This window comes from Ictalurus punctatus, chromosome 5 (genome assembly GCF_001660625.3).
Source record: "Ictalurus punctatus breed USDA103 chromosome 5, Coco_2.0, whole genome shotgun sequence".
Taxonomy (NCBI): domain Eukaryota; kingdom Metazoa; phylum Chordata; class Actinopteri; order Siluriformes; family Ictaluridae; genus Ictalurus; species Ictalurus punctatus.
The window spans coordinates 3,319,252-3,342,317 of NC_030420.2; the positions used below are offsets into that span (position 1 = coordinate 3,319,252).

General features: G+C 41.5%; 1 protein-coding gene across 3 annotated transcripts in view; it reads left to right on the forward strand.

The window, feature by feature from the left end:
• The first annotated feature begins 14,871 nt into the window (after nucleotides 1-14,871).
• Nucleotides 14,872-23,066, forward strand: part of ccdc92 (coiled-coil domain containing 92) — an 18,253-nt gene continuing 10,058 nt past the window's right edge. Inside the window, exons 1-2 of one of the 3 annotated variants that reach the window (XM_053680083.1) lie at nucleotides 14,872-15,154; nucleotides 18,541-19,064. The gene's annotated coding sequence lies outside the window, so the exon portion shown is untranslated. The other 2 variants (XM_053680082.1, XM_053680084.1) reach the window with 2 other exon arrangements.

Here is a 23,066-nt window from a genome sequence, read left to right on the forward strand (position 1 = left end):
GTGTCTATGAAGCTTTTTGGTAAGAACAGCCAGTCAATTTAATGTACTAGACTATCGTTACACTTAAAAGTGCTGAAGGAGTTATGAGGAGTTCTGTAACCCTACGCACCCGTGCTTCTCTTTGCACTTACTGAGGGCATTGCGGTTATTAAGACATAATCGTCTCCGTCATCGTCTTCTGTCAACCTTCTCCATCCTTTAGCTGGGTGAATTAGGCAGTACACGTGTGTGTTGCGTATCAAAATCACACACCATCTATAGCTTCTGGTGTGTTTTTGCAAACCTACACCCAGACGTCTCGTTCCCAAAGAAGCTTTCCCGCCATTCTCTGGCGTCAATAAGAGAAAACTGTGAAGTCATAAGTGCTTTGAGGTCAGTGGGTGCTGGTCGGTTTTTGGCTTTGTAGGCGAGCATCAGTGTTTTAAATCTGAGCTACAGGAAGCTAGTGGAAGGTGCGTAGCGATGATGGGGTGGTGTGGGAGATCTTAGGAAGGTTGAAAACAAGTTGCCCAGCTGCATTCTGGATCGGTTGCAGAGGTTGAATGGTGCTCAGGGGCAGACCTGCCAGGAGCGAGTTGCAGGAGTCCAGTCTCGAAACGACTGAACCGAATGTGTCGCTCCGAAGCCCGTCTGGTTGTGTGAGCGGTAGACAGACGGTTGATTGTAGTCAGTGCGTTCGAGGGTTTTAGAAAGAAAAGAGAGAAGTGATACTGGTCGGTAGTTGCTGATCTCTGAGGGATCCAGAGTGGATTTCTTTCGGAATGGGAATGACCCTCGCTCTCTTGAATGAGTAGATGTTACGGAGATATGGAGTAGTGATGAAGGGGAGTAGGTCTTGTGAGAAAATATATATACATGTAGATGTATCGTAACATGGCCTAGATTTAGTTAGCACTTCTATAGTAACAACTTAAAAGGACTTGTATAGCAGATGATCTACATAAACGGGTTTTTAAATGTGTGTAATCGTTGATATGGTTGATAAGTTTTGTGTAAAGAGAATTCAGGACAGATTTTTTTGTGTGTGTGTGTGTGTGTGTGTGTGTGTGTGTGTGTTTCTCTCGAACATGACAAGCTGAATTTTTGTTTGGCTTATTAGCGTCAACGCAGAGAAAACGGTGAGGCGGGTGAGTGGACGTTCCATAACGTTAAATGTAACTATAAACAGATAAAACGTACGACGTTGTTTTTTAATAAATAGACATTGTTAATGTTGGTAAATTGCTGTGGTATGAGAGGAATAAAACTCTTCAGGGCGTGATGTTATTGGAAATTAATTAACGTTGGGAGGGTTACATTGGGGATCGTCCCATCATTGATCAGTTTCTGATTACAGTGTATATCATGGATTTTATAATGATAATGAGTCTTTATTGGTCACATATACATTATAGCACAGTGAAATTCTTTTCTTCGCATACCCCAGCATGTCAGGAAATTGGGGTCCGAGTCCAGGGTAAGCCATGATGCAGCGCCCCTGGAGCAGAGAGGGTTAAGGACCTTGATCAAGGGCCCAACAGTGACAGCGCTGGGGCTTGAACCCCCGACCTTCTGATCAGTAACCTTAACTGCCAAGCTACCATTGCCCCAAGCTACCATTGCCCCAAGCTACCATTGCCCCAAGCTACCATTGCCCCAAGCTACCATTGCCCCAAGCTACCATTGCCCCAAGCTACCATTGCCCCAAGCTACCATTGCCCCAAGCTACCATTGCCCCAAGCTACCATTGCCCCAAGCTACCATTGCCCCAAGCCACCATTGCCCCAAGCCACCATTGCCCCAAGCCACCATTGCCCCAAGCCACCATTGCCCCAGCCACCACTTTTCTATGTAGTGTGCATATTATATTTATATGTAGTATGTAGTAGGTATATATGCCACTGTATTATATAGCATGTTGTACTAGTAAGTGGACGTTTTCATTTCTATTGCATTGTTCAATGCTATGATGATGCTGACGCCTCTACGTTTCATCCGACATCCCGCTTTTTCAAACATCTTCCTCCCTCACGTTTATCTCTTCATCTTGCGTCTCGGCCGATTCCCACTCTTGCTGCCTGTGTGTTCCAGCTGCACGGCCCTCAGAAGAGCGTGGCAAATACTTTCCATACCTCAGCGCACAAAGAGGCGGATATACTGTAACGAGAGGGAGCGAGAGAGGGAGAAAGAGAGAGACGTGTTTCGAACATCTGGTTTAAGCATGCTGAGGGATATTAGTGAAACGGATGATGCCTCTTTAGGGAGCGCAGGCCAGGAGATCGTTCAGCTGGATGATTAAAACCAACCTCTGACTTGGAATTCCATCACATCGTGACATTTAATTGCCTTCTGGATAACAAAAACCTGTCGTTTATTCTGTTTAAAGACAAGCCGAACTGTTTCTGGTCATGCTGTGCACAATTCATCAATATTAATCAGTATTAAAAACAAAATTATCATAAAAAGAAATCCTGCTTTTCTCTAATCTCACCTCAAAATGCAACGGTTTTTACACGTCAATAGCTATCTGATAAAATGCTATGCTAAGATTTGTTGAATTTTATGTCACATTGCCTTTTAAAGTAAAACATTCATGTTACTGTGTTGTTGTTTTTTTTCCCCAGACTCGGAGACTTACAGTCGTGACGTGTATATATTTCTCAAACCAGCCTCCTCGTTTATGAACGCTTTTTACGCTAGCAAAATTAGCTACTGTTTTTATTCGAGCCGTGAAGTAAAACGGCACACTTCGATAATTATTACTTTTGTAAACCAAAACTAGTTAGCATAGCAAGCAGGAATTGCCAAATTGTGGCCAAATCAAAACCTCCTTCCATGAACTGACAAGCTAGTGCATTCAGAGATGTGCTAGCAATGCTAACTGAGCAATCTGAGAGATTCCAAGAAACACTAGCTGTAACAGATGAGAGGAAATATAACTTCATATCATCATATAGAGGTCTAGGTATGACTGGCCTCATATATCTGTATCTTAAGAGAGAACTACCGAACATATTAAAGTATGAGGAATCGAGGATGTACACTGCTGTTTAGCGTTTGGCGCTAAGATGACATTAGAAACCCTTATAGCTACTGTATGCTAGCGGAATTTGCTACTGAGTTTCTTCTTAGTGGAAAAGAAAGTAAAAGCTACTATTTAAGCGAGCTGTGTTTCAGCACAAAAGCTCAGAAATCACAAGATGACGTGACACGATGTCGATATTTCCTCAAATGTTGTCGGCCAGAAAGTTTCGATTCGTGGTTGATGCTAAATGGAGTTACGGTGTAATAGCAGTCATATTGAGTTTTTTTTCCTCAGAACTTTAACAACATACCTGAGGTAAATGTTGATATTCCCGATTGTACTGACTCACTTTCAACATCGCTATGCCTTTGTAAACAATATTTGTGCACAATAATTGATGGCTGTGTGCTAGCGTGAGTCGTGGGAATTTTAGATCTTGCAAATACAAATACCAAATACGGATACGGATGCAGTATTCAGACAGCTAGTAACGTTTTTAACGGGAAATACAGTAGTATACATCCGGTATACATCAATATACATCCATTTTGTGCTTAGAAACCTTGTTTCAGTTGCCTAGAAGCAGCATTCTCATGACTGAAATGGCAAGTATGGCTTTTTAATGTCTGAATACGTAGACTAATACGTAAGCTAATCTATTGTAACCTATACATGGTTTTAAATGTGCACTAGTCGATACACTTCTCGATGTGTGAGTGAATGCTTGCGTGGCTGGGGAATATAAGCGTTCACGCATTAGTGCTTATGAATAAACGCATGAGTATGCCGCTTGTGAAAAGCGAATGTTACGTACTGGAGCTCTGAGAGCAATTTACCTCCGTGGCAGGCCAACGATATTAAGTGGCCATTTATTTAATAGAGCGGTTAAGCAAAGTAAGCAGTCCCTGCGTTCACGGTAATGGCCATACACACTCAAGCGCTCCATTGTGGACCGAGACTCAAATCAATCACGTTATTCAGTGGCCGAGAATTCGCTGCCAAACCCGCTCGCTTTGAAGCAATCACATAAATGACACCCTCGCTTCGATCTCACGCCGATTATGACCACTCTTTTGTAAAAGAAAAAATAAAATAATAATTGAGAGAGAGTGAGAGAAAGAAATAAAATCCTTTTAGAGAATTAAATTAGGAGTTTCCCTTTTTGGGCCAATAGGCCTCGCCAAACCCCGATATAATAACTGTAATAACGTTCTTACAACTTGAAAGTGTTGGTGTTGGCAAGCTCACGGGGGTCAGACTGGGAATTCCTGCTGGATCTACAGGATCACGTTTCAGAGCTCTTTACTGAACCCCAAACACCTGAACACTGCCTTGTCCGGGTCAGCCAAGCAGCTCACGCACAATCTCGCTCTCTGACTTCTTCTGAGAAGTTTTATGCATTTCTGCATGCATGGTGTTTACGCTGGTCTTACATGCAGCATGTAAGAATCTTTTTGTGTATACGGAATTCCGATGATCTGGCATGTAGTACATCTCTTGGATTTAGATGAAGTATGCTTTTAGTAAACAAGTAAGATTCGTTTACGAAGGACATATTTTATACAACTCGCTTTGAGCAAAGTGCTGTACATTGAATAAGATGGTACAAGAAATAAAATCGCACAGGAAATACAGTTTAGAACAATTAAACAACACTTAAGAAAGCCGGACAAAGAAATAGCAACGCAAAAATGTGTGTCTGGCAACCCTGTGCATCTGGCAACCCGTCTCAAATGCCAGATATGTACAGTTAAGATTTAAGACGATTTTTACCCCTGACTTTCAGTCATGAAAGACAACAGATTTCATTTGTGAAGACCTTAAGGATCATAGCGCAATCGAAGATGATAGCAACCATGAAAAACAAATGAGATCACTTTAAACTCTAAAATGAAATTTATACTGTATGCAGACTGTATGTAGATTAGTATGTATAGTAGTAGTAGTATGTATCTTGGATTGAGATGAAGCATGCGTTTATACTGTAGTGCATGTAGAAAACATGTCAAATGTTTAAACTGAGGAAATGTACCATTTTAAGGAAAAAATAAGGTCATTTTGAATTCGATGGCCACAATACGTCACTAAAAAGTTGGGACGGGACAACAAAAGGCAGGAAAAGTAAGTGGTACTAAAAAGAAACAGCTGGAGGAACATTTCGCAACTAATTAGGTTAATTGGGAACAGGTCAGTAAGATGATTGGGTATAAAAAGAGTATCTTAGAGAGGCGGAGTCTCTTAGAAGTAATTATGGGATGGAATCTGGATGGAAGCAGATGTTGCTCTAAAACCTGTATATACCTTTCAGCATTGATGGTGAATTTCCAGATGTGCAAGCTGCCCATTCCATAGGCACTAATGTACCGCTATACCATTAGAGAACCAGGCTTTTGAACTGAGCGCTGATAAAAAACCCAGACGGTCCCTCACCTCTTTAGTCCTCTTTAGTTTAGAGGATGCGGCGTTCATAGTTTCCAAAAAGAATTTCAAATTTGGATTCGACTGACCACAGAACAGTTTTCCATTTTGCCTCAGTCCATTTTAAATGAGCTTTGGCGCAGAGAAGACGGCGGTGTTTCTGGATCATGTTCGCATATGGCTTCTTCTTTGCTTGATAGAGCTTTAACCAGCATTTGTGGATGGCACGGCAAACTGTGTTCACACACACTGAGTTCTGGAGGTGTTTCTGAGCCCATGCAGTGATTTCCATTACAGAATCACGCCTGTTTTTAATGCAGTGCCGCCTGAGAGCCGGAAGATCACGGGCATGCAGTATTGATTTTCACCCTTGTCAATTGCGCACAGAGAGTTCTCCAGATTCTCAGAATCTTTTGATGATATTATGTACTGTAGACGATGAGGCTATTCAGAGTTTTCGCAATTTTATGTTGAGGAACATTATTCTGAAATTGTTCCACAAATTGTAGACGCAGTTTTTCGCAGATTGGTGAACCTCTGCGCATCTTTACTTCTGAAAGACTCCGCCTCTCTAAGATACTCTTTTTATACCCGATCATCTTACTGACCTGTTCCCAATCAACCGCCAGCTGTTTCTTTTTACTAACACTTACTTTTCCAGCCTTTTGTTGCCCCATCCCAACTTTTTGTGACTTATTGCAGCCATCAAATTAAAAATGACCTTTTTTTAAAATTATTATTTTAAATGGTACATTTCCTCAGTTCAAACATTTGCTATGTTTTCTGTGTTCTATTGTGAACAACATATTGGTTTATGAGAGTTGAAAAATTGCATTTTGTTTTTATTGGCATTTTACACAGTGTCCCAACTTTTTTGGAATTGGGGATATAGTGGTATGTATTCTGGATTGTACTATGAATATTCAACGAATTCTTGAATAATATGCATCTTGTATTTGAAATATGTGCATTTATATGTAAAGTATCTGCATCTGAAGTGGGCGTGGCCTAAACCGAAAGGTTTTGTGTGTTTGTACATTTCCGTGGTATATTCTAACGAACTGAACTGGATCTATTTCTCAAAATGTAAACTAGTAGCCTGATTTAAACCAACACAACCCTGACCAATCAGTTACTAGAGATGTAAGAAGTCTGAATCAAAATGAATTTCAGTACAGTTCCAGTATTTGGAATGGGAAATGCTAGAATAAGCTCCATTCACCTGTTTTCCAGCCAATTAACTGTATGTGATTTCTGCAGGCTCCTGGCTACGGCAGCTCTGCGTTTCCTCACCATGTTGCTTGTCATGTTCAGTGTTTCCTGTGTGAATGTACGGAGTGCGAGAGCAGTAAATCACACACAGCTCCTTAGGTTTTCATATCCGTTAGAGGTAGTAGTTCACTTTCTTTTCTTACATCTATCACCTCCCCAACTGTGAGGTACCTATCCTGAGGCCGACAAGTTCCTGCTTTCGTCCTGAGGTCTACAACTTCCTGTAGCGTTTAGATCGAACCCCTGCCATCCTTAGGATCAGATGTAGATCAGATCAGAGCTCAAGATCAGATCATTCTGAGAGCTAGAACCAAGCCATAGGTCTACAAACTCCTGTTCCAGTCTTGAGGTCTACAAATTCCTGCTCTCATCCTGAGATCTTCAAGTTTCTGCTCTCATCCTGAGATCTTCAAGTTTCTGCTCTCATCCTGAGATCTTCAAGTTTCTGCTCTCATCCTGAGATCTTCAAGTTTCTGCTCTCATCCTGAAGTCTACAAGGTCCTGCTCTCATCCTGAGATCTACAAGCTCCTCGTCTCATCCTGAGATCCACAAGCTCCTGCTCTCATCCTGAGATCTACAAGTTCTGGATCTCATCCTGAGATCTTCAAGCTCTTGATCTCATCCTGAGATCTTCAAGCTCCTGATGTCATCCTGAGATCTATAAGCTCCTGCTCTCCTCCTGATGTCTATAAGCTCATGATTTTTTTTCTTGGGATGTACAAGGTCCTGTCCCTCTATTTAGGTCAACAATCTTCTGCTCAGGTGCTAAGGTCAACAAGCTCCTGACCCTGCCTTGAGTTCCTGTTTTTGTCTTGCGGTCTACAAGCTCCTGATCCTAATGCTTAGGTCCAGAAACGCTTGATTACAGTCTGAGGTCTTCAAGCTCCTGATCCATTTTTGGAGGTCAATAGTCTCCTGCTCTCTTCTTGAGATCTACAAGCTGATGATCTTGCTCTGAAGTCTTCAGGCTCCCGCGCCCTCTTTATTGATGTCCTGTTTCCTTCACTTTCATCTAAAAAAATACTTACACCTACAGTTGAAATATACTAAGCATTAAGTCATATTCTTTATAAACTATCATTCCCATTTGATATAAAAGAAACTCCAGATGTGGATGGGTTTTCCCAGCTGTGTCTCGGTTCCTCCCAAGGGTTCTTTTTTTTTTTTTTAACCTCAGTTTTTCTTTACTACTGCCACTCATGGCTTGCTCACTGGAGGCGAGTACACAACGCTCTAATACATTTACATGTACAGCGTTTGCCAGGCGCCTTTTCCAAAGCAACCTACAGAAGATCTTTATAGTTCCTGCTGAAAAACATTTCCTCATTGGACTAAAAATACCATCAAACAAAAACCCCATTTATTCCACCACCTTGTTGCCAATAGAAAGAAGAGTCTTCATGCATGTCTCGCCCTATTAAAAGAGACAAATTCTGCTTTTGAATGTAACATGTTCACCAGAAAAGCCGCTTAACTGTAGCATGTTCATAAATCTCTGTAGGAGAAAGCACCATTTGACTTGGAAGGAGTAAGACACTTGGTTCTGTGCGTTTAGGGGAAAAAAGTCAACAATGGGATGGTGTGATGAAGCTCGAGTGACAGTTGATTGTTTTAATACAGCAGCATGCCCGCAAGTGTTTTATTCAATGTATACCACATTAATCGTTTCAAGTTATAGTTTTTATCCATTTATAGTTACACTTAACATTTGGTAACATCCATTTATGGCATTCAGCAGACGCCCGTATCCAGAGAGACTTACTTATCTCATTTTTGATACAGCTGAGCAGTTAAGGGTTAAGTGTCTTGATCAAGGGCCTAGCAGTGGCAGCTTGTTGGGTTGGGATTTGCTTGGATTTGAACTCACGACCTTCCGATCAGAAGTCCGACATCCTAACCACTGAGCTACCGCTTCCCCAACATCTGTATTTTATACTTCTGACACTGATTGATCGTCTACTTATTTGTTTATATGCCTACTTCAGGGCACATTGGCGTATACTACACACGGTAAGACTATAAAACCCCATAAATAGACACACGTCCACTCTGTACGAGATGTGGCTTTGTATGAAATTCAATATCGGTTCGTCATTCAGTTCCAAGCATCACAACGTGGCTGGACCGGTGCTGCGTTCCAGCACGCAGGCCAAGGTCTCTTTGAAAGTTGTCATTTTCTCCCAGTAATAACCCAAATAGAGAAGAAGAAAAAAAATGTCCAAGTTGGCTGGAGTTTGTTCCACTGGGTTCTCCAGAGATGCCAGAACCATGCATTTCTAACATGCTTCGAATAGCTGATGATGGGTGGACTGAGAGGTTTCGGGAATGAAGCGCTGCCAAAGAGGCCTCGCGAACTCTTCAGGGAGTCGAAGTCACAGTGAAAGCGCACGTTTGTATATATTAAGCAGTGTTTTTAACCCTGACCCCGTTCCACCGCCTGTGTCCTGAAATGATTCAGTGTGTTTCGATACACTGGACTGATTTCGTCTGGACGGACGTCTACAGCCGTCTAATTAGTGACCTTTTCTCCCTAAACGCAACGAATTCACGACGTTCGAGTGAGGCTGTTTATAATGTAAACATATCTGACCTGCTAAGGGTTAAGGGGTTAAGGCTTAGGCTAAGGGTTAACTCATTGAAGGTCAGTTAAAGTAACATTTAGACGACAAAATTCAATAATATTTATGCTTAACCAAGCTTAGTTAATCCACGAAAGATATCCACGTTCATGTCTTTATTGGCAGATGATTTTTTGGGGGGTAAAATAGCAAGTTTAAAGTGTACAGTAGTTCCAGCTGCAACGCAGGTCACAGGTTTATATTAATATGCTTCTTCTAGCGTGTCTGTAGTAACGGTTAATTCACGGGGACACGTATGATGCGATGCTCCACATAAACATTGTTTCTTAAACACTTTCGGAAGGAGTCTCCAGTGTCGGAGGTAAAGCTGTGACGTTATGGCCTGGTGGTAAAGTTTTTTGTCTTATTAACTTAATGAGAGAGGTGGGAAAAACAGAGGCTGGCAAGGTGAAGGACTGTTTATAGCTGAAGGAACACACACGTGAGAACAGGAACTAGCTTGTTTCCAGGACGTTCCACAATAACGAAATAAAAAATAAGTGAAAAACCGAGAATTTGCCCTAGTGTAAAAACGATTCAAACAGAAAAAACGATCAAATTCCGAGCGGTAACTACATAACTACGTTACACCACCCCGGCACTGATTATTCTCCTATAAATGCATGTTCCAAGTGTTTTAGTCCTTGTTTCTTTAAGATTCTGCAGTAGTTTATTAGTTTAAATCCTAAAAATAAAACTTGATCGAGGCCCTTAACCTTAATAAAGACATATAATAAATATAAAGAGTCTCACACACATCTCAAGATGGCTGTTGCACACCTAATTCCCTGTGTACATACGCTCAAACACACATGCTGTATACTTCCCGGTTTTGGGCTTTTTGCCAAGTAAAAGAAAAAGCAACAAGAAGCTTTGGACAGCTTGAAAATGGCTTCCATAAAAAATTTTATAGTTCATGAGAAGACAATAAATCCATTTACTCAGAACCTCCTCCTGCTTACTCGTCCTCTTTAATGCGGTGTTTTGGTTCATATTGCCTTACACGGTAGCTGTGCCACTGTGGAATTGTCTCTGCCAGATATAATTTGAGGCCGGGAGGTGTGTATGTAGTGTATATATATATATATATGTGTGTGTGTGTGTGTGTGTTGTGACTAAAAGAAGGCCAGCTGAATCCAGTTTTAAGTTAAGAAAGGAGAAAGGATAGAACGAGCTCAGTTCCCACTCTGAATCTCTGGCACTGAGGGCTAAATTTAAGCACTGGCTAACGTCTGCCCGAGCGGCGACGTTACAGTGGCGCTGCCGATGTATAAAACTCAACAGGACTCCATAGATACAGCGTGCAACGTATTTAGAACAAGAATGGGATTTATTGACCAATAAGATTCGCTGATGAGGAATTTGGCACAATGGCAGCTGCTGACACTGAGACAGGCCCGACTGCAAGCGAGAGTGAAGAGTTGTGGAACACATTAACCCCGTAACGTCTCGACGTATCATTCAGTTACTCGTCTCAAAGCAAACGACTCAGGATTTCGGCCACGACTGGAAGACGTCTGGGTATTTGTGTTCTTCGGTACTGGCCAGAGTGTTCAATTCGAGCAAAGACGATGTCCAGATTGTTAACGCTAACTAGCTACGTAACAAAAACGGTCAGTTTTAGAAATGTCTTTTAATAGCGGCTTTAAGTTTGATCCATACTGTTGTTTCTATAGCAACACGAGGACTTGTATGACGAACGCTCCACAATCAACTAAGGCTAATAATAAATGGATTTTTAAAAAGTACTGTTATTAAACAAATAAAATCAGGTGTAACACGACCGGGTGAAATTCTCCGTAAGACGTGACTTTCTGTTGTTATTATTATTATTATTATTATTATTATTTAATATATTTTTTTATTTTTTGACAGAAAACAGTAATGGAAGGAGTCTCCAGTATCAGAACTTTGTAACAAGCAGTGAGTTTGTGATTTCTCGATAACACGACACGCAACATGACTGCCTTCAAAAGAGAGGAAATGAGAGGCTGGCGAGGGAAGGATTGTTTACAGCTGCGATAACGTAAGCGCTAACTTGTATTGCGGACAACTTTAAACCTTGCTATTAATGGATACAATGGATGTAAATTGGTATGGCTCATGTATAAGAGGAATAAAACACTTTAAATGGAAAATAACCGTAAGTTTCGGTAGCGGTAACAGTAACGCTTCTTGATTACACCACCCCGTCGTTGATTGTTTTCCTATAACAACACAACACCGAGGGTTTCGTTACTTATACAAAGGCTCGCGGACACGCCCACCAGTTTGTGGTTGTCAGACACGATCACTTTTCCAAAGGTCAGACGTTTTTTCTTTTTCTTTTTTTTTTTTTTGTGTGTGATATTTACATCCAAAGGATGTAAATATCACAGGCTGACCCCGGATCTTACTCAGGATCGTTTCGCACACTAGCGTCTTGGAAAGTTTGAGGAAGTTGAAATGAGAGCCACATTGCAGTGTATGCAAATGCTCCTTGGATCAATGTGAATCTGCACCGCATTTGCATTTAAAGGCTCATGAATGATTTATGTGTGTTGTGTCTTTTAGTCCTCTTGCCTGGAGTCTGGATTAGCACTAAAGAGAAGTGCAGCACACACACAAACACACACACATGCAGATACAAATCTGTGTACACTGGATGAACTTGCACAGCAGAACCATTCTGCAATCAAAAAAAAATAAAAATAAAAAGTATGCAGAGCATTCATGCTTGGCTAATGATTCAGTCTCGCAGGAGAGATGAATAGGGGAAAAAGGCATAACATGCTTCTACTGTATATTTCACCGCAAACCTTTAAAGGAACTCGCCGTCCTCGTGAGAGTCACGATCTGCAAATATATGAATCAACACTGACAAATCACTGAAAAAAGAATGAATACAATATGTTGGACAGGAATAATTCATGCTCAGTACCTGAAAAAAAAAAAAAAAATCACACGTAGTTCAGGAAAGAAAAAAAGTTACACAAAATGGAATAAGATGCAACCATGCTGCCCTCTAGTGTCCATCCATTACATTGCGCCAATTTCCCTTTAATTAATTACAAAACATAGTAATCAACAACATAGTAATCATATCATAAACATTAAACATAGTATGCACCTAGATGTAGTATGTACTAGATGTAGTATTTTCCTGGATATAGATGAAGTATACATTTAGATCCGATAAGAGACATATGTATTTAGACATTGTACGCACCCGGATATAGATGTAGTATGCATTCAATATTATATTTAGCATCAATACTAAATGTAGTATGCATAATTTATATTTAGTACTCATCCATGCATGCTGTATGCATCCTAGATTTAGACGGGCATAGGCATTATTTTATGTATTTAGGTTATTTTATGCATTTAGTTATACTGTATGTCTTAGATTGCTTTAGTAGTCTGTGTCTTTAAACAGAATACATCAAAGCAATTCTGCAATAAAGTCTCATGTGTAAATGTGTAATATATATATATATATATATATATATATATATATATATATATATATATATATATATATATATATATATATATATAGGAGCAGCTATTTTGGCTATTGTGACACCATCTGGATCAGTTTCAGAAAGTTTGCATCACACAGACTTCAGAAGAAGGCATAAGCAAAGCACGTTGAACATCCAGGATAAGTGGAACAAACTGGACATCAGCAGACCCGACTGCCTCGTTCCAGATAGATGGATGATCATGTTTCTGTGTTCTGGAATGTTCTTCTTGGTCGAGTTCCACTCAGCAGGTGAAAGCGGTTATAACTTGATTTAAGCTGAAGCTGCCTCGTGTACATGATGGAAAGTCCTGTATGTCCACCACACCCAAACACATCGCTGTTTTTTCTAGGATGAAAGGGAACTATCAATATTCTTAAACTGCTTATATAACAAATAACGCTGTGTAGGTCTGGATGAATAAACTCGGTGACTTCATAAAACGGATAGAGCTTCTTCTTCTGCCATTACAGTGTTGGAAAAAGTGAAGAAGGAATAAAAAGCAAATGCGTAATACGATCAGAATGATTGTTATGGAGCCATTCACCCGAACGGGTGCCATTTCCATCCCCAGGACATTATATATATAAATATGCATAAGAATTTACTAATGTGTAATATAATTAAATATAATGATTAAAATTCTACAGAAATATTTTATTTATTTATTTATTTATTTTTTGCATTGATGTGTGATTCCATATCTCATTTATGGTCTAAATAAGTCCCCCCCCATAAGAAATGTGTGTATCATGGCACGAACAAAGGAGATTTCTGAGTACCTCAGAAAAAGAGTTGTAGATGCTCATCAGGCTGGAAAAGGTTACAGAACTATTTCTAAAATAAATCCACAGTCGGACAGATTCCTCATCCGGAGCAGAGACCAACAAAGATCACTCCAAGAGCAAGGCGTGTAAATAGTGCTGCGAGGTCACAAAGGAACCCGGGGTAACTTCTACTCAATTAAAGTCCTCTCTCACATTGGCTAATGTCAATGTTCATGAGTCCACCGTCAGAACGCTGAACGACAATGGCCGGGTCGCAAGGAGGAAGCCTCCGCTCTCCAAAAACAACATTGCTGCCCTTCTGCAGTTTGCTGAAGATCACGTGGAAAAGCCAGAAGGCTTGTGGAAAAATGTTCTGTGGACGGATGAGAACAAAATAAAACGTTTTGGTTTAAATAAGAAGCGTTATGTTTGGAGAAAGGACAACACTGCATTCCAGCATTAGAACCTTATCCAATCTGTGAAACATGGTGGTGGTGGTAGTATCATGGTTTGGAGCTGTTTTGCTGCATCTCACCAGGACGGCTCGCCATCATTGATGGAACAATGAGTTCTGAGTCACACCAGCGAACTCTAAACGAAAATGTCAGGACATCTCTCTGTGATCTGAATCTGAAGAAAAAGTTGGTCATGCAGCGTGACGACGATCCTAAACACACGAGTCGTTCTATGAAAAGAACGATCAAAGAAGAATAAAGTTAAAGTTTCGAAACGGCCAAGTCAAAGTCCTGACCTTAATCCAGTAGAAATGTTGTGGAAGAACTGAAGCGAGCAGTTCCTGTGAGGAAACACACCAACATCCCGGAGTTGAAGCTGTTCTGTACCAAGGAACACCGAGGAACTGTACCGAGTTATTACTGCACAAGGGGGTCACACCAGATACCGAAATCAAACGTTCACATACTTTTACCTCTCACAGAGGTGTAACACTGGGTCATTTTCCTCAATAAATAAATGACCGAGTATAATAATTTTATCTCATGTGTTTAACCGGGTTCTCTTGGTCTACATTTAGGAGCGAATTTTAGGAAAATCCAGAGATGTTTTCGGTCCTATTTTATGCAGAAGTGTAGAAAATTCACAAACGTTCAAGCACCGCTGTATACTGTACATTTTATACTGTACATTTGAATGGCTGCAGTTTTCATGGAGTGACCCAGTAGTAAGTTTCTACTTGTGTTTAGCAGATTGTTTTGTCCTTTGGGGAGATTTAGTCGTTGTTTTTGGTACATTAATCCAAATAAAGCGATTAGCACGACTGCATTTAGGAGCTAATTCTTGCTAGCTCGTATTTTCACTCGGTTTCCCAGCATGCTTTGCTTTATTGTATCGTTGCTCGGGGTGACATATGAGAGAGAGAGAGAGAGAGAGAGAGAGAGAGAGAGAGAGAGAGAGAAAGAAAGAGAGAGAGAGAGAAGGACACAGGCGCTCTCTACTGTCTGAGGAGAACAGAAATCCCAGCGACCGGAGATACTGACAGAATAAAAATAAACAATATGTCGCTCCGTCTCCGTGTTCGGAAACACACTCTTACGCCGTGAATATAGAAGGTACGTGTTTACGCAACCAATTCTTTTATTATATATATTTATACATATGTATACATATACATTATTATTGTTGTTATTATTTGAGGGATCCGGTCCGGAAGAACCGAGAGCTCGAGCGCATCCTCGCGCTTGCACCTGCCTGCCTGCCATAACAAAGCTAACAGGCTAACTGCGCATTAACTGTCTAATATAAACCCCTGTGCTTAATGTATAAACTCCATTACGGTTTTGAAACGTGTAATAAATATTTCATTTGCTCCCACACCCATTTGTTATTGTCTACGTATCCAGTAACGACAGCGTTAATGTTGTGGCTTTACACTAGTTGAGTTGTCAAAATGGTTGTCCTTGGTGATGAATGTGACTTTCCCTTATGGGGTCGTTTTGAAATCATTTTTAAAACACAACGTGTATTTTTTTTTTTTATCATGGTTTCTTTTTTTTCATGTCCGCAATGCAGCTGCTGTTTATAACGGATGTGCCTTCGGGCTTTTCCACACAACTGCGCAATATACCGTTTAACCGTTTATATCGCCGTGTGTGTGTGTGTGTACATATATATCTATCTATACCGGGCAGAAAAATATGCAAATTAGATAATGATTTCTGACCAATCAGAGCTTCAAGATTTACATAGAACCTTCTGGATTATTCATGCTATTCCTGTGAGCTAGAATCTGAACTAGAAAGTTTGCTTTCTTGTGGAAAATTTTTGCATGCTTGGTGTTGTGTTTCAGTCATTGTTTAGTCATTTACAAAAGGTCCCGAACAAGGTTAAGGTTCAAAATATAAAACGTTATGTTTCTAACTTTGTACGGAATAAAACGTTCATGCTCTTATAGGAAACTAATCAGCGACAGGGTGGTGTGATGAAGCTGAAGCCTCTGGTATACTTGGTGGTTTTTTTATTATTATTTTTTTTTTATATACTTGGTCGTACGCATAGCCTTTCAAAAAAAACAGGACAAAATAGTGCAAAAGAATTAAATAGCGCAAACGTAAAAACTGAATTATACAAACGCGGGTACTTTCTAACCTGCACTCGTTTCCGTTTCTTCTGTTTATTCCATTTTTTCTTCGACTACCTTGAGGATCAATGGCCCTGGGTGACTATTGCCACCTTGTGGAAGAACTAAATAGTGCAAAAGAATTAAATAGCGCAAACGTAAAAACTGAAGCGTCGTTCTGCTTACGTCACTGCAACTACGACAAAGTCGAATGATTTCCAATAACAGCACGCCGTGAAGTGTTTTTCTCCTCTCATACCGCAGCGGATTGCCGACGATTACGAGTTTTATTGATGAACGACATGTTGTACTTTTAACCTTTTATAGTTACATTTAATGTTCAGCCATTCTCTCACCAGACTCTCTATTTTTTTTTTAACTGAGAAACAACAAACTGTGTCATGAAGACTGGCGGAACTGTCACCGGCACTGGAGACTCCTTCCATAAGTGTTAAATAAACGTCTGCTTAATCAATGATTACAGCTTATTTTTCATACAGTTTTTAATCCATTTATTATTAGGTTTAGATTTTGGCAGTTAGCTGTTACTATAGAAACGATAACGTATGAATTAATATACGATAAACCCGTGTTTGCTGCTGCAGTTATAGAAAGTTAATTAACACCTTCTGACCAATAAAGGTATAAAGAGTACTAATATTAAAGTGCACCTATTATGTTTTTTTCAAATATTACCTTTTGTGTAGTTTGTTATAGAGCCTTTTGTGAATGTGAAAAATCTGCAAAATTCCAAAAATCAAAGTGCGCGGCAAACTGAGTTATCGACTCCCAAAAGAAGGAATCGATTCTGAACAGCTGAATCGAGTCGTTAGTGATTCCAGACTAACCTATGTAGGTTTATAATAAAAAGCCCCGCCTCTGGTCTTCATCGGCTGCTCGCAAACAGACGGAGTTGAATCTCGTTACGGTAGTGGGCGTTTCCTTTTTGAAACACGCTGACAGCAGTAGACCAATCACAACAGACTGGGACATTTGACCAATCAGAGCAGAGTATGCTCTCTGAAAGGAGGAGTTTAGAATGAATCATTTAGAACGGATCATTTAACGAGTCGTTTGTGACACTAGGGGGGAAAAGGTAATGCTGCAGTTTAAATTATGAGCACGTTAAAGTGTTTTTTGACCTCGGATGCAGGTAAATCTATCGTATGAGACCATAATAGGTGCACTTTAATGTTACACACAAGCAATTTTGCCCATTTTTCTAGCTCTGTTAAAGGATCAAATATAATAAACTGCATTGTTTACCTTCAGCAAATAATTCTGCATGAATGTAGAATGGTTAACGGCAGGTTTGTTGTTAAAGGCTCACTTATGAACATAAGTAACTTATCAACTTTGCCTGGGCAAGTGGGAAAGTAAATGCGGCTTGTGCGGTTTTTTCATAAAGGCTTTAGATTTGTCGCTGAACGTAAACGTCTCCAAGACCCTCCTGCGTACCGATTCAAAAGCGTTCAAATGTCTGCGTTCAGCGTATCCGTTTTTGATCTAGTAGCACATTTGTGATTCTCTTTGCCAGGACTTATATTTTAATTCTTTCCTTCTTTTGGTATGTTAGGTACGAGTGGAAATGAAACTTCTCACCATCTTTGCCTTTTTCGTATGCAAGGCTGGCGCTAACGTCCGACCCGTAAATACCAAAGAAGGAAACCGTACATCTCTACGTTCTCTAGTGGAAATTCCAAATCGCTGGCACGAGTCACGGTAGCGGCGCTGGTGCCCGCTGTCAGTCTCACGCCAAGTGTTACGAGACGCATCAATATGTCAGTAGACCTCTACTTGGAAGCATGAATTATTATGCGGATGATGCCAATTCCGAATAATTACCATGAAGTATCGACCGGGAGTCGTTTTAAAAGCTTATACTTGCTGTACTTTATTACACACTTGACTAAAGACTAAGGCTCATCGTTTTTCTAGCCTTCATCACTGTCTGTTTCTGCTAGTTGAAGATTTTTGATTGTTGTCTCTTATAGTTTGGGATTATTGCCAAAGTTTTCTTTCTTTGTCTCCTGATAGGTCAGGTGTAAATTGACGTTTCGCTGACTTAAAGCAATAGCCAGAAATCATACAGTATAATAGGGTGATTGCTTTCCAAAGCACTGGGCAAAGTGTGTGTGTATGTCAGTATATGAGTGTGTGTGAGTGTGTGTAAGCGATGCTCTCAGACTTTCCTCTGGTGCTGTAGCTCATTGATTATTAATGCTGAAGAGGAAATGCAGCATGGTCTGAGAGGGTGAGAGAGAGAGTGAGAGGGAATCTGTCTTGAGGGCATGGACATTTCTCTCTCTCTCTCTCTCTATATATATATATATATATATAATGTATGTATATGTATATGTGTGTGTGTGTATACCAAAGCTTCCAACCTGAGGATGTCGTGACAGAAAAAGAAAGAGAGATAAGCAAGAGGTGGGGAGTTGAAGGAGCCGAAAAGGAAGGTGGAGTGAAGGAAACGAAAAAGGTGGAGAGGTGAAGGTGGAAAAAGGACAAGAAGTGAAATAGAAGGTGCAAATATTCAGAGAAAAAAAAAAGGAGGTGGAGAGGTGAAGGAGCAAAGAAGGAGGTTGGAGATTTGAAGGAGCCAAAAATAGTAGGTGGAGTGAAGGAAAAGGGAGGTGGAGAAGCAAAGAAAAAAAAAGAAGGTGGAGAGTTAAAGTAGCCTAAAAAAGGAGGTGGTGTGAAGGAAATGGAAAAAGGTGGAGAGGTGAAGGAGCCAAAAAAGAAAGGAAGTGAAATCGGAGGTGCAAATGTGAAGAGAGCTGAAGGAGCGAAAAAGGAGGTGGAAAGTGAAGAGGCAAAAAGGAGATGGAGAGATGAAGGAGAAGATTGAAGCGTTAGAAAAGGAATTTTCCGGAGAGTTCTGGGGCTTGTATGTCCCATAGGTGGGTGGCAGGTTGCATTTCGGGCCGTTAGATTGGAACAGTGTCAGATCGAGCCTGACTCCGGCGTCAGCACTTTAACATTTCAGCTTCTCCACAAACGCTTCCTAAGGGAGGGCTCGAGTCTGGGAGTTCAGCGGTTCAGAATTAGGGTAAGTGGAGTTGCTGCTCATGTGGCAGTAACGATGGATTCCACACTCGTCCTGTATGATTTAATCTGATTCCTGGTATAATTGTTCTGAAATGTGCTTCATTTTTCCCCCCATTGGCTTAACATTTGGTTAAAAAAGAGACTCAATCCATAGTTTAATAATGTACTAGGGCTAGGGTTAGGGTTAAGTTGTCCTTGTGTCTGTTGTGAGCTCGCGAATCCAGACTCGTGCTCTTGCTTGAACTGACTGTAATGTTAACATTTTTAAATGAAACCGTTGTCTGCCGGTTCTACAAGACACATATCGACACCTTGACACGTTTCAACTCAGCAAAGGTTCCTGGCACACTATACGCTTTTCTCAGCACAAAATAGACGCTTAATTGCTCTTAATCGAAATGATCTCAGCGCCTAGCGAGGATCTTCATCACATTCCGCTCCTAGAGCAGACCGTTAAAACCGACCGGCGGTGTGCTTGGATGAAGAGGATGATGAAACGAGTCTGTGGTCTGCATATAGGGTTGTTTTTGTTTTTTTGTTTTTATGACCGCTCGAGCCAGTCGATTTTTAAACAGTCCCTATAGGTAATCGGTGAAGCTAATAGCCTGAGCGCCATTTGCCTGAGCTCACTGTCCCAGCGGGAGCCGTTCGGGTACTCGCCGCAACATAAACGTGACGACGTCATGGCTGGTGATGGGAAGACGATTGCGTTTCAGGAAGCGCTCGGATGTTTTACCTTCCGACGTATCGGATATCCATCAACATCAGAAGCAGCTGAGCTCACACCCACACACACCCTCAGATCGCACGCAAAGACGGCTCATTAATAATAGAGTCCGTCTGCGCCGTCCCTCTGTCTCACTTACTGTTCTAGTCTAATGCGGGTCATCAGGCGTTAGCTGTTTCTTGCGCTACTCAAAACCCTTCACGCAGCATGGGATTTAGTAATTTGTTTGTGTGTGTGTGTGGGGGGGGGGGGGGGGGACGGGACCTAGCGATCATCAGGATGAGATCAGATGTTTTATTCATGTTGATGATGTAAGAGAGAAAAGCTGCCGAACGTCTTACTAAGTCTGAGCTCAGCTGTCGCACTAATGAGAAGAGTATGATTACATGTCCCTGAAATACACAAAGAAAACATCACCTAGCATATCTCCAGAGAGAGTGTGTGTGTGTGTGTGTGTGTATGTGTAGGCAGTGTCTTCGCTTCTTGCTGGTCCATATTTGAAGGTGACAGAAAGAAAACGTAACGCAGCAGCTGTGAAGTCAGCTCAGGGAGTGATGATGTGTGAAACGAGGAAAGTAGAAAATGGAAAGATGTGTCAAAAGATTAATGCTAGTTTTAGGTAGTGCTGATCATTTCTGTAGTTGTGTGTCATCAGTCCCTTGTGCCAGTAAAAGATCTAAAGCACCATCTCACCGGAAATTATCCTCTAGCACTTTCTGTTCTTAATGGGGCAACCTCTCAAGTGAATTCTGGAGTCCCAAAACCTTGACCTGTTGTGACAACCTGATACCCGTCTTTCCCGAGAACATTTATGAGTACAGGGTCTGTGTGATGCAGTAAGGTGAGCGTATCCTAAGCCAAGGAATGCTGGTTAACTAGGCTACTAACAAGAACCCACATGTGGCAACATGAACATGCTGGCACTTTGTTGTACCATGACCTCGAAGTATCTTCTGTATGGTACTCGGCCACAACGCTACCATTGTTCCCTAATACTATTTGACGTATTTGTCCAGTCTGTTCCATCATCTAGATCCCAATTTGGACCTTGATGTTCAAGCATAAGGTTTGTCCTCAAATCTATGTGTCCTTTCGTAGCCAAGAGAACAAGTGAAACAGCCACTTCGCATTGCAAGCCTTTGTGCCTGACTTACTATTGGTAGAACAACAAGGAATCTGCACCAAACCCCAAACCCATCTCAAGCTGCTTCCCAGTTTAGAACCCTAGTTGCTGGTGGGTGGGCGCTTACTCCATTTCCAGCACCCCTTACCTGACAGGCGTCTTTGGTTTGCAGCAGGTTAGGTGTTGTCAGTGTGCAGGGCATTCATGGTTGTTCTTTTGGCTACAGATTTTGGTTTTCAAATGGGAATATTTCATTGATTGGCCCACAGTATCTCCAGAAAAGTGTCTTAAAATGGCTTCCTATGTGTTTGCCTGGTCTCCAGCAGGCCAGTTTGAATAAACTTCCCTCTGATGCACATATTGTTTTGGTGCCTTTTGTGGTCAGTCATAATGAGGCTCAAATTCCCATCTCCCTTAATAGCCTAGAGGTCGAAGCTGCCAGAAAACCTTGATTAAATCCTACACCCACTGGTTTCATCCTTTCTCAAGGCTCTCGTAACTCTACCAACCCACCAGATCAAGTCTCAGGCTGCCTCCATTTGTCCAAACCTGGTCGCTGATAAGAGCTTAGTCCATCCCAGCTCCCCATCCTTGACAAGCATCTTTGGTAGCACTGGGTTAGATTATTCTGGGAGGCAGGGCATTGATGGGTGCTCTCTTGCTTGGTTCTAAGAGATTGACCTGATTGTGCCTCCAGGTTTAGCTTCCTTTGATACGGTGTTTGAATTTGAGAGTAGCAGACATTATGTATCTTCTCCTTCCACTGGTTCAGATTCATTGGTGAGGAACGGATGTCATATGTTGCACTTAGCAGGAAGCAGTTTTGGCTTGTATCTCTCTGCCATATGTCCTTCCAGCTGAGCTTCCTTCTCTTCACGCTCTCCCAGTTCCCCACTGTCCCTGTCCGGCATATTAGACAAACATGGTGTACCTCTTCCCCAATCTGCGCAATTCTCCCAGAACCAGATTCCTCTCTGGTGAGGTTACCTTGTTCCAGAAGCATCCGTTTTTTTTATCCATCTCTTTCCACCCTGAAGCCACAGTTGGTGCTGTGTACGTTCTCACTGCATAACGATAGTCTCATAGGGTCACGTAATACCTTTATATGTACTGGTATATCGGTACACACAAAATCCACACCTTAAGGAGAATTAAAACCCGTATACCGGATCAAACGTCATACCGCTCGCTACTACACTACCGTAAGAGTGCATTACTACGAGCAGCTTGTCGCTAGCTACCCACAAACGTGTCCTCACATAACCGTAAAATTAGCCCGCTCTGCCGTCTGTCTGTCTGCGTCTTGTCTCTCGGCTCCCCTCCTCCTCTTCTGTAATTCTCTGAACATCCAGATGTGACACATTTATTAGATTTCATGATCAATATTAGAGCGGAGCAGGATGATCCTCGCTGAATTATTCAGACTGCAGGAGTTTTAGGCCTGATTTAGAGCTTCTAATCAACCCCACTCATGGGATAAGTGCACATTTATGTGATTGAAGTGCGTAATAATTTGATGATCCTTTGAAAAGCTTTGCATCGGTTTACTCGGGCGCAGCGCAGACTAAACGATGCGTATCGAGGCTTCTTGTCCTCCTTGATGTTTGACTGCAGTTCATTTCGAACGAAACTGTACTCGTGGACTCCACTGCAGTAGCATGACAGGCAAGTCATTCGTGACGTCTAAAACGTGGAGTGACGGGATGGAGAATTTCAGCTTCTTTTAGCTAGCAACCTCAGCTAACAGGACACCTGACAAACTAGTATCGTAGCAAACGGGTGTAAGCATGACGTAGCGAAGTCCCGAGAGGCTAAATTTCCCCGGGCTGACGTCAACATGGCTGAGAGTTCAAGGAAATATCACTGGCCTTGCTTTCTGGATGGGAAGGACGGCGTTGACGTGATCTCACTCAGAGGAAAGCTAGCTAATGGTGACTTCTGGTGAACAAAGGACAAAGAACAGGGCAGTGTGGGTCTCCTTCAAGCACCTTTAGCTGCCCTTTG